We start from the raw sequence: 12,734 nt of genomic DNA, 5'->3' as shown, positions 1-12,734 counted from the left end.
GTAGTGATACGATCTATCAAAATTAGTAGAGTATAAAAATATGAGAACAACGACTAATGAGGAGCTGTTTTTATACAAAGGAAATTTACTAAGAACTTTTCACTCGTCAAGATTCTTTGGACCATATGGGATTTATTTTAGAATAATGCTATGCAGCCATAATGTGGCCAGCCACATGCATTTTTGTAAATAATTATAAAAGTCAATGCAATAAATTAATAGTAATAGTTAGTGCTAAGATAATTTTACTTAATTACCCTTTTCTCCATTTTTTACTTCAAATTTCAATATCAACTGAGACTCGTACGTAACACAACTTATGTTATGAATATAAATTATTATACTAAATGATCATTATATTTTTGTGTACAATTGAACTATAAAATATTATTTTTCACATATGTCATATTGTAATTTTGCCTTCTTATTTCACCGACCCTTTAATAGAATTTGAATCTGAAAAATATATTGGAGATTCAATTTTAAAAATAGAAATTCAATTGATATAATATTGTAGTTTTAAATTATTTTTGTTTACACTACAATAAATATTCATTGCTTTGAAGGAGTCTATAGTATCACACTTTATACTACTAATATTTATAAATGTAATATCTCGTACATAGTAACCACTTATTTGGTATAGTTTATATATTTTTAATAATATTTTTTTAAACAAAAATTTTTATATTTATTTTGGTTTTTGTGTTTAAGAATTTGATTTCCAAATGTCTTAAAAGTTGTCCAACATAGAGTGAGAGTGCGCACTAGCAAAAAGGTACTTATATAAGGTCCAATTGCTTATGTTTTGGACTATTTATCTCCACCATAAATTTTATATTTTAATTAAGAATAATACTATGTTTTTCTATATATACTTTTAATATTGAAAATATCTACCTAAAAATAATTGTACAGTTTAATGTTTACATCTATTTTATTTATAAGTTATTTAAATGTTAATGTTAAGTATAGTAGTATACTTTAAATATTTATAGAATTTTAATATCGAAGATATTTATATTCTGATTTCAAAAGTAATTTATACATATTAAATAATTAAAATAATAATATATACTAGAAAACAAATAACTGTAAAAAAAGAAAAATCGAAAAGTAAGCAAACATAAAAGAAACGTATTTATATACTGACTTGAAAAGTATCTATACATACTATGCAATTAAAATAATAAATAGAAGTATAAAAAAAATAGAAGAAGAAAGCAAACATAAAAGAAACGAAAAGGATTTACATGTAGTATTCAAAGTTCAATTTTTCCAAGATATTTAATGACTTAATTTGTTATTTGTGCACAAGGGTATATTAGTCTCAGAAATATTGATACTCCTAAGATGAACTAATTTCAAGTAAATTAGCATTTAATGTACTATTTTTTACTTATTTTTTTTAGTTTTATGGCTAGCCACATTATGACCATTTAGCACCACTCTTTATTTTATTAGTTCTCATCTGCCCACTGCCGATTCCTCTAATCAAAGAAAAACTTTAGACATAAGCAATACTAATAAAATTACAAATTAAATATACTACTACTAAATATTGTTAATTTGAATCAAGATCCAGATCGTGTATGATCTATTGATCTTGACCCATGAGCTAGTTTGATAGAATTAGCTTCAATTCTTTGTTTTTTTCTTTTTCATGGTTGAATTGAGATGAGAAACAATGAATCTATGAAGCCATAATGTATAAAAATAAATGGATTAATGTATAATTTTGGATTCGACTCAATCTGATTTTGGCTGAGTTTCCTTTTCATGTACATCATCGAATCCCATCCTATTCTACCGGAGCTTGTTTTTCATTTTTCCATCTCACCTCATTATCTGGTCACCATCAACGATTGACCGTTGCAATACCTAAATCGCGTTTATTTCACATTTCTTTTCTCCCATCCGATTTTCTATCAGGGGATATTCCCCCTAGCCTTAACAAAATTCTTGATTTGTCGAATATAAACCTTGAGTTGCACATCAAACCTAGCAAACAAGTTGAGTATGATAATTTGAGTCGAATGTAAATACTCCTACATTAAATTAATTGGTTCGTTGAAATGTCACGGTACGAGCATACAAATGATGTCTCCCTAATAAATAATTTCAATCAATAGCTAGTTATATTTTCATGATTTCTTAATTTGATTTTGTTAATTTGTATTAGAGTTTATAATTATATATACTCTAATTATGAATTAATTAGATCTTGATTCTGTGGTTACAGAACCCAACCACAACTTATGATGCAGTACAACGTAAACCCACTAAATGAGAATTACAGCTTTGGGAAAAAACGAGAAATAAACCAAATCAAGCATGCATTTTGTGACGCCCCAGAATTTCCTTCCTTTTTTCGAGATAAATCGGATTTATTAGCTTAATTAATTTTCATTTAGAAGGCATGTGGACGTAGAATTTCGCTGTAATTTCCGACTTTGGATTAAATTAAGTATTCTTGTTGGGAGAAACAAAGTGCAAAGTAATTATTTCAAGAATAAAAGTAAATGAGATACCTTTATTAAAGAAATGTGGTTACACTTTGAGGAAAATCAAGAAGTATTATTGCAAGGAAATAAGGATGTTATAGTACATGCTTTTAGCTACCAACACTACTACAAGGTACAAGGATTAGGCATGACTTTTAGCTACTTCTTTGGGGAAGTAGATAGTGAGGATGGCATGAGCAAAGATACTACTCCCCTCACTTCTCTCTTTTTCGGATTTGGCTCCCCACAAAACTCTAAATTTACCAGCCAATGCCTCTTCTTGGACAGCCACAAACCTCCGAAATGGGGCTAGTAGGGCAGTCTCCCTTACTAGATCACCATGCCTACCAAACCTATCAAAGTGATACCAAAATGGAATGAGGTCAAAGTGCAATAAATCATGGAAGAATGATGTAAGATAAAAGATGACAAGGATCTTGGAGAGAGCAACAGAGGCTGCTCCATAAGGGCATTAGCAATGGGGCGCCCTATAGGACGCCCTATAGGGCGTCCTATACACCGCCACATCATCATTTTATCCTCCTACCCTTCCACCTGTAGTGGGGCGCCCTATAGGCCGCCCTAAGCATTTTCTTTGTTTGAATTAGTAAAACACTACAAAAATTGGAAAAAAAACTCATTTCAATCACACAACATAATCATCTTAATAACTCGAAGAAGCAAATTCTCATTTCACCGAATTCCACTTTTTAATCATAAATTATCACACCATATTCAATCATAAGTGATGTGAATTTTTATTTTTGTCATATCATTCTCATACGAATAAAACAACTTAGTTTTCAAGATATCTCAACTAGCGTTTGTAGTCCAACGGTTAGGATAATTGCCTTCCAAGCAATAGACCCGGGTTCAACTCCCGGCAAACGCATTTTTAATTTAATTATGATAAAAAACGCGTTGCATCGTCCGCGCTATCGTCCGCCTCGCCCACAGTGGCGGACGATGGCGCGACCGAGGCATCGGGCTGCCTATCGTCCGCCCATTGCGGATGCCCTAAGGACGATGTAGAGCTGCCAAGGATCTTACAAAATGGAAATAGAACCATTCTAGACAAAGTCTCATGACCTCAACACAAGCACAAATAGAGAAACTGTTTTGTTCCTCCACAAGAGCTAAGGAAGTAGGGAATTTGCCAAGGGAGCAGTCCCAGAGCTTACACCATTTTGGAGTGAACAACTATATCACAAAGCTCAAAAGAGAGCCAACCCTGCAGCCCCAAAATAGAAGCACAATCTCCAAAATTTCAGGCACAAAATGCCAAATAGTTGAGCTATATAAGAGACCACAGCCTTCGTTCCCTTCCCCACATTTCGGACACCCAAGTTTCACATTACATCATAGGAAGAGAGCAGCAAGGGGGAGGAGCGAGGAAAGGAGACGCAGCGGCAATGCGGGGGAACAACCGCATAGACCAAGGATTCACCAAGTGAGGTAAACCCCTCAACCCCCATTACTCCTTGCATCATGTAGATCAACCACAACACTTAGCCAAGAACTTAGAGCTCAATAGATTCCCAGGCTAAGAACTTAGAGCTCAATAGATTCCCACAACAATAGCATGTACGAGTATCACTTAGATAGAGCCTCAACACCGACCTTAGCAATCAACGAATAATCAATTACCATAGCTACTGCCCAAATACCAGGTATAAACATGTCAAGTAACTCCTACCAAGAGCTAATTCTAGTAGAACAACAAAACAAATCCGAATAGTTAAAAGGGAAAGGGGAAAAAGGACTTAGCTTTAGGCCTTCCGGCGACGAGCGTTTGACGACAGAGAACTTGTCGGAGAGAGCCAGAGAGAGCGCATGCAGCAGCCCTGCTGCCGGAGGGAGAGCTCGGCAGAAGGCTCGACGCAGAGAGCTGAGGCAAGGCGCTGGCAGCAGCGACGGAGAGCCGGCGACGCAGAGGAACTGCTGCTCGCGGCGCGAAGTGGATGTCGGCGCGAGAGCCAGCACGACGGCGATTTTGCCGAAGGAAAGAGGCACAACCCCCATCTTCTAAATTAAGGATTCTGGAAATTTTGGGGGTTTGATGTCGAGTTAAGTGATGACAAGAGAAAAGGGTTTTCGGGGAAGAAGGAGTGATCTCCGGCGAGGCCGGAGATGGCGATTCGCTGGAGAGGACGAGAGGGAAATGAGCGCCGCCGTTCCTTCTCCGAATTGGGTTTCTAAAATTTGAGGAGGAGAATTGGAGGAAGGAGAATCCCGGTGGAGGAAAGGGGAGTATACTTGGGCTAATTTTAATTAATTGGTTTGGGCTCCTACTTAATTGTTTATTTGGACCAGAAGTGAGTAAATAAAATAGAGTTGGGCCATGTTGAGTTAAAAGAAGAGGGGTCCGATGGAAGTCTCTTTTAATTAAGGAATTGGATTTAAAAATTTGGGCCAGATGGCTATTCTGTTTAATTTGGGCCGAGAACTGTTATTTGTTGGATTGGAATTAATTTAAAGGTTTGAGTTGGAGCTCAATTAATTAATTCTCGAATAATTTACTAAGTTTCCAAAGATGAAAAATATTGAAGTTGGAGAAGCAAGGGCCGACCGGCGTCGCCCCGCGACGCCATGGGCGGCCTTAGGGCATCAGCAGTGGGGCGCCCTAAGGCGCGCCCTATGGCGCGCCACATTATCATTTTATTGTTTTGTTTAATTAATTTAAATGTTTTCAAATAACAAGTAACGAGTAAATAAAAAACGTCTAAATAACAAATGGCGACGCATTAATAAAAAAAAGTTACACCATTCAACTTACAAAAAAAAACAACTAAGTCGGTGCAATTCCCAACTTCCGACGCAGCTCATCGATTAACACCCGGAGATATTCGGCTTCGTCGGGGTCGGTACACTTCTTGAGGGCCTTGTGCGTCTGCAATAACGTCCTCGCCATCGACGCTGTTGCCAACGACTCAAACGCGGTGGCCGTCTGGGTCGGGAGCGTTTCCGGGAACGGAGATGGGTTTGCAGCGGTCGAGGATGAGGTCGCGGCCGCCTTTCCCTTAGCCTTCACAGCCTTGACGCCGGGAGGACACCGGTATGCCGGAACTCCCTTCATCTACGTACGTCCGGTTGAGGTCAACCGGGTGATTGCCGCTGGCGCTGCTCGTGTAATCACCAGCTTCGGTGGTCTTAATCCTCTTCGGTGTACCAGTGTGCAGAATTCCACATTGGAACTTCTGCTTGTCCCTCAAGAGCGCCCAGATGGCCTCGTGCTTGAAGTCGCCGTACATCGACCGGTACGACAACATCGCTTTAGCGCGTACGTCGCTCAAGCTCTCGCCGCTCCCCTGTGCCCGCGTGAACTTCTCGAACTCCGCCGCGTACAAGTTCACTTGCTTCTTCACTTGATCCCAGTGCTTGCGGAGTTGCTCACGTTTGCGCTTGTACACGGTCTGCGGCTTGGCCTCATTGTAGAGGCCGGCGATGCGCTCCCAGTACGCGACCTGCCTCTGGTTGTTCGCGAAAATCGGGTCTTCCGATATATCTACCCAACACCGGGCCAAAATGAGGGTTTCGTCGTCGGTGTAGTTCGTACGGCCGGGGGCGTACTCATCGCAATTTCCGGGAGGCGGCAACTTCTGCGCCCGCTGCCAGTTCCGCTTCTTTATGGCTTGGGCGGAAGCGGTCGCGGCGGGTTCGGGATTGGCCGCTGCGGCGTCACGGCGGGAGGGAGCGCTGGTCGGTTTGGAGACGGCTCCATGTTAGACAACCCGTACGATTCCGTACTGAAATCGGGATCGTACTGGGTATCGGCGTCGAACGAACGATATTCACCGGGTTCTGTACCCGGCCAACGCGCCTCTCCGCTAAACATAGGACTATTGGGACTTGAATCCATTTCGTAGTAATTATGTAAATGTAATAAGTTTCGAAAGTGAAATAATGAAATAAATTACAAATGAACTCTATTTATAAAAAAATGAAACAGCGTGCCATCGTCCGCGTCGATCGTTCGCGTAGCCCACAGTGGGCCTGACGATGGCGCGGACGATGGTCTATCGTACGCGGCCATCGTCCGCGTAGGCCGCAATGGGGCGGACGATGGCGCGGACGATGGGCATCGTCCGCGCTATACTCTGCGCCCTTAGTATAGGGCGCGATGATCGTCCGCGGCCTATGTCACGCACCCGCAATGGGGCGGACGATGGCGGGCGCGGACGATGCGCGCCATCGGGCGTGCCATCGTCCGCCCCATTGCGGATGGCCTTAAGAAGAATCCAAAGAAAGGAAATAGAAGGGATCTTCCAAGAATCCATATTTTATTAAATAAGAGCACAAGTAATTGTGTTAGAGAAAATAGAATTTTTCGGAATTAGTAAAGAGAATAATTAAACTCTGCAGAGCAGTGAAGCCCGAGGTAGGATTAAGAAAAATCCAATAAGCCGAGACTAAGATATATGTGCTATCCTTTAGGATGCATGCATTCTTTTCTCAGGAAAAATAGTTTAAGTACTAATTAGCGTGCTACGCTATTTATTTTCAAAGGATAAATTATTCAAGGGCAAGTGAGGCCAGACGAGAATTGTTATTAGGAGATAAGCATATCAGGTGGACTTTCTTTTAATATCCAGCACATTAGTGTGGATATAAATAAAAAACTTGGCGAAATTATGAAGTATCATCTTTTCTCAAAATGAAACTGTGATTATTTTTTCAAGTTGTTGTCATGCCATAAAATGTTTGTTTTTGAAGCCTAACTGTTGGAGCTATATGCTGAGGGTTTTGGCGATGCCAAAGCTATGTAACGAATTCGGTTCCCAATAGGACCGCAAATCCTATTCGAAATACTGTGCACAAGGGCCGTGAGCCATCCAAGAGGGTTGGCCGGCTATGGTGTCCGTGAAGGTGGCCACCTTCACGGTACACGATTCTCATATATGGCAAGAGTTATGGAGAACTTAGACTGATCAGTCGGACTTTTAAGATCACAAAAGAATTTAGTAAGCCCGGGCCTTTTAAGAAAACCCCCGTGTGTTACTGTTGATAGATGACAACTATATAATGTATGTTTTGTTTTTCGACACGTGTCCACTGAGTACTCCTGTACTCAGCCCTGCATGTATTTCTAAATGTGCAGGTTGAACGTCAAGAGGAAGGAGTATTGATCGGAGTCGATGTTATTAATTAATCAAGTGTATCTTTCGACGATTCGTGTCTTCATACACGAAGTCGTTTAGTAAGGACTGATTCTGCTGTACTTTTGTTAAGTGAGAATTTCAAAGTCTCACGATCGAACTCTGATTTAGTTGATGGGATGATTATTCTATTTCTGATATCATGTAATTGAATACTTGGCTTCTATTTTATGGTATCAATCGATTTGGCCTTTTCGGCAAGTTCCTTGAGTTTTACCCCTTTTCTTTCCCTGTTTTCTTTAATCCCTCTTATTAGTTGCGGATTACCCGCTTTCGCTATCCTTAGCAAAATGCGATCGTGACAAAATTAAAGGTTACTAGTATACTTGAGTATAATTTAATTCTTTTAAATTTGAGCAATCTCGACATCGATTCATCGTCAACAACAACAATATTGATACAAGGATATATTCGGATATATCCACGATTATCCTATTAGTTATTTAGTATTATCATATCTTTTGCGTAGTTTATTGATTCACCAAATCTTTTACTTATGATATTATTATATTTGATTTATTATATTTTGGTAGGATATTATTGTATCCCCACATATTATAAATATGTGTGGACCGTTGAGACTTCATATTATTCAATCAACATATTAGAATTTCCCTATTTTTGTTCTTTATTTTTCTGGACGTTATTGTTGGTTGCTCTTGCTCGACGGGAAAACTCCCGCAAACGGACCCCCTTTATCCGGCGAATCCTCGCCAGTTTTGTGTTAAGCATCAAATATTGTCATCGACGTTATATTTGCAAGCTTCCCCTCATGGCAAGAATCTTGCAAAGTGGTGTCATACTGAAGCCCACCCGATCCCTTGCATAAATATAATTTAATTTTTATTCTTTAATTTGAATTTTATATACTTTAATCAGTTGAATTTATACTTATTCTTGAGGATTTTTATACCTTATTAGGATTTATAATTTCTTTTCGAATTTGATACCATCATTTTTGTTAGACAGGAATTAATTATTATCGTTGATAAATTCAAAAGTAGGTACATATTTTTTAGAATTCCTAACTTTTGCATTTGGATATGAGTATGATTTACTGTATCATAATAAAATAAAAAGATAGGGTCAAATTTTAAAATTGGACCGAATCGGATTAGATCGATTCGACTGGGTTAGTCTAGTCGGTTAGATGTAAAGCAATATGTTAACAGATTTATAACCTTCAAAATTTAGTTGTAATAAAATAATTTCTTCGCCACGAAATTGGATTTCAGATTGGGCCGTCGGCCATTATAAGAAATTAAGGTATTAATGGGCTTTTGCAATTAATTGGGCTTTTTTAAAAGTAGGTATTAATGATAACTACTTAAAAAAAATCAAATAGGATCGTACTGCAAAAAAATAAAAAAATACAACACATGTAAATTGTAATGGCAATTTTAATATTCCTAAATTTATTAAACCAGATATTCATAATTGATAAACACGGAGAGAAATTTAGATTGATTCAAACTTGTATTTATACCGTGCTCTTCTTTTGTGAACAAAAATGTTATCAAACAACTTGCCTCCAATTTAGACGGTGAAAGAGGTTAATATTTATATAAAGGAAGAACTAAATTAGAAGTAAAAAAGAGAATCTAAAATTTCATTGGCATAATTATTAGCAAGCTAGGTCGACCAAAGATGGATGATGACATGACAAATTGGAATACATTATTAAAGTGTTCATCAACATGTAGTTTGTAAGTATGTATCCATAATACTTGACAGCCTCATTCCATAATTTGTTTATAAACATGCATAAACTATATATAGTTCCTCATGACCTGTTTCTCATGATTTATTCCACTCAACAACTTGCTCTGATTTTCTTCATCAATGTACTACTACATCTACATGTATCTTTCGTCAATATTAATTGATTGCGACAGAGCCGTACGTATGTGTGGAATTAGGAGTGGTGTGCATCATTCGCACATCCCACCTTTTTTGAATACTTTTGAATCTCATGCATGTGTATCTTTCTAAGAATACAGGAACTAGCATTAGTATGCATATATACTGTAGGCCATTGTACGAATCGTTTGGTAAACTTTTTAATTAATTGCCTACGTAAGTTGCATTAATTAAAATATTTACGACTTGGTGATATTATTACATATTGTCCAGAAAAATTATGCTTTTGTTTATAATTATGTGATCGCATCTGGATCTAGTACTATATTTTTTGCCTTAAATGATGAAACACATTTGGGATCATGCACTTTCGATTTTTGTATTTTAGTGGTTTTGGTTAGTGGATTACTATATCGTAAGAATTAAATGTTCATATTCTTAAATTATATATACCAAGTTGATAAACACATCACGTTGATACACTTTAATTATAGTGTAAAAATTGTCTTTATGCATCGAGTTTTTGGGTCTGGCCCTAACGGGTTGCGGGTTAATCTGGTGCAGGCTAACTGGGTTTTAATTTTATCGGGCTAGAAATTTTCAGACCTAACTCTTTAAATTTGGCGGGTCATTCGTGCCAGCCCACGAGTTGCGGGCTACATTGACATCCCTAGAAATAGGTAAGATATTTAGGAGTAGGACCAGTGTCAATTTTCATATCACTATAGAACATTTAATTTACGAAAAGTTGGTGTGTTTTTTTTTCTTTATATAGAACATTTAATTTATAAAAAGTTGGTGTGTTTTTTTTTTCTTTATAAAGATGCTAATTCAATTATGTAGTTTTGGAGTGTAGCCCTATTTCTAGGCAGACGAGAGCCACCCACCGCTGTGGCATGTGTAAAATGTAGGAGTAGTAATTCATTTGTCTCAATACTAGGATTTAAAAAAAAATTGACTCTATCCTCCAACTTTCGATAACTTGTCGTATTCAATTTCCCATCCGATTTAAACGTTCTCATTCATTTTCAGCGTGGCTGCGCACATTTTTTTATAAATAAAAATGCTTTAGGTCCCCCCCGCAAAGAAGGCCACCCAGAAACTGATATATGGGTTTCGCCTTTTTTTTTTCTTTTTCTGACCACTTCCAAGTGCTTTCCTTTTCGAGAGCTTATTTTGGAGAGAAATGAAAATCATGGCACTAACCCTTATAGTCCACACGTAGGGGTGAGAAAAAAATCGAATATCCAAACCGAACCAAATCAAAAATTTGAAATTATGTTCGATTTATAAATAAAAATTATTAGTAATTCAATACAATATCATCCTAATTTTTAAATTCATGATAAAACTAAAATTTGGAATATTTTAGTAATTGATTTTTTTTCCAAACAATACACACTACGCACGCTGAACGGACGCAACCACATACTACATTCACACATTATACATATACATACTCATACACACTGCATGTAGTGTGTGTATTGTTCATGGTGTAGTGTATGTATATATAATGAATTAAGTATGTATGTATGTATGTATGTGTGCGTGTGCGCGTGTGCGTGCGGGCGTGGTATAGGTATTTAGTTAGTGTGTCATGTGTGTATGCGTAATGTGTATTTAGTTATTGTGTGTAACGTGTGTATTGTGTGTCTACAACAAAAAAAAATGAAATCAATTAGTAAGAAATAACAATTCCATTACTTTTGTATTCTTTACGTTTACCGAGCACAATAATAGAATGAAATTGTTATTCCATTTCAATCTTCATTCTATATCTCTATTCCATTTCCTTATTTCTTTCCATGGTAACTTAGCTAACTATGACTCGAGAGATTTAATCCCATCAAACAATTTAATGTTGATTTCCTGAAATTTATGAACAACGGTTACGATTATTAAATTTGAGTTTTGTGCGTTACTAATATTTGCTTTCTACAACATTGTTTTACTTCCAGTAAACGAGCTAGGACTAATCAATACTAATAATTATAGGGATAATAACCATTGAGACTATGAAGCAAATTATAGTTAGTTTTATAATTTTTAAAATTGATGTTAAATTATAAAATTTCAATTTTTTTCATTTATTCCATTTTTATATAAATTGATGTCTTTTGGTGATGTTAAAATCGACATTGTTTCTATGAAATATGAAAAGAAATAAGAATATAAAAGAAAAAGAAAATAAAAGAAAAATGTATTTATTTTTGTGAAACACGTCGTTTTGAACATCATCAAAATATAGTAGCATTTTTACATGAATATGACAATTGAAAAACTAAAATTTCTTGTATTTAATATTTTGATTTTAAAAGTTATGAGATACTGTATATCAGAATTTGACAAGACTTGATGATTTAAATTACTTTTAACACTTATTTATAAATAAAAGCATAATCATTCCTTATATACTTCGTAAAAATATACTAGGACAAAAAATTTCACTTTTAAAGCACATGTAATTGATTAAACAAAATAATTAAATATCGAATACTTAATTATTGTAGATAATAAATTACTGGGCCACTTGTGAAATGATTCTTTTATCTAGAAAACTATATCATGTCATATAGTCGCATGGGGAGACAGGCTAATAGAGACGATAAATATTACTAGCAATTAATTTCCAAATTGTATTTTGTTAAGATCAAGTGAACATAAATTAATGACACTACGACAAAGATACTTTAAATTAAAATATTGATGATACAGCAACAAAGATATTTTAAATGGAATCTTTTGAATTGAATGTTTAGTTATAACTTTTACTTTTTCTAAAAGATTGATTACCTCTTTAGTTTGTATTGCTACTTTTAAAATTATATAGTAAGGTGTACAATTTAACTAAATCTTTCATAACTAAATTTCATATTCATGTTGTTAAACACCACAGTTATAGCAACCCTTCAAAGTGTTCACTTCTTATCTGAATCTTTCTTTATCAAAATAGATGTGTACATTGCTGATCATAACGAATCAGAATATACCGAACCAAAGATTCTACATGTATGGCAAATGAATTTGTACTTCCTTCGCAATGAAATTACGAATCTATATTTATTGACGCAATGAATTTGTATATATTGCACAATGAATTTATACATTGCAATCTAGATTTGTATATAAAAAAGATCTGTATATGACCAAACAAAAAAACAGTAAATTTACCAAGCTCAATTTTTATACCTAACTTTTAATAAATGAAGAA

At 36.1% G+C, this 12,734-nt stretch overlaps 1 non-coding gene across 1 annotated transcript; it reads left to right on the top strand.

Moving 5' to 3' along the window:
- The first annotated feature begins 3,324 nt into the window (after positions 1 to 3,324).
- On the top strand, positions 3,325 to 3,396 carry TRNAG-UCC. Its single transcript has one exon. It is a non-coding gene; the product is annotated as a tRNA-Gly (tRNA).
- The last annotated feature ends 9,338 nt before the right edge of the window (positions 3,397 to 12,734 follow it).

Source organism: Salvia splendens, chromosome 9, assembly GCF_004379255.2.
Source record: "Salvia splendens isolate huo1 chromosome 9, SspV2, whole genome shotgun sequence".
NCBI lineage: Eukaryota > Viridiplantae > Streptophyta > Magnoliopsida > Lamiales > Lamiaceae > Salvia > Salvia splendens.
The sequence above is the reverse complement of the archived record's forward strand: the minus strand, read 5'-3'. Positions and strand labels throughout refer to the sequence as shown.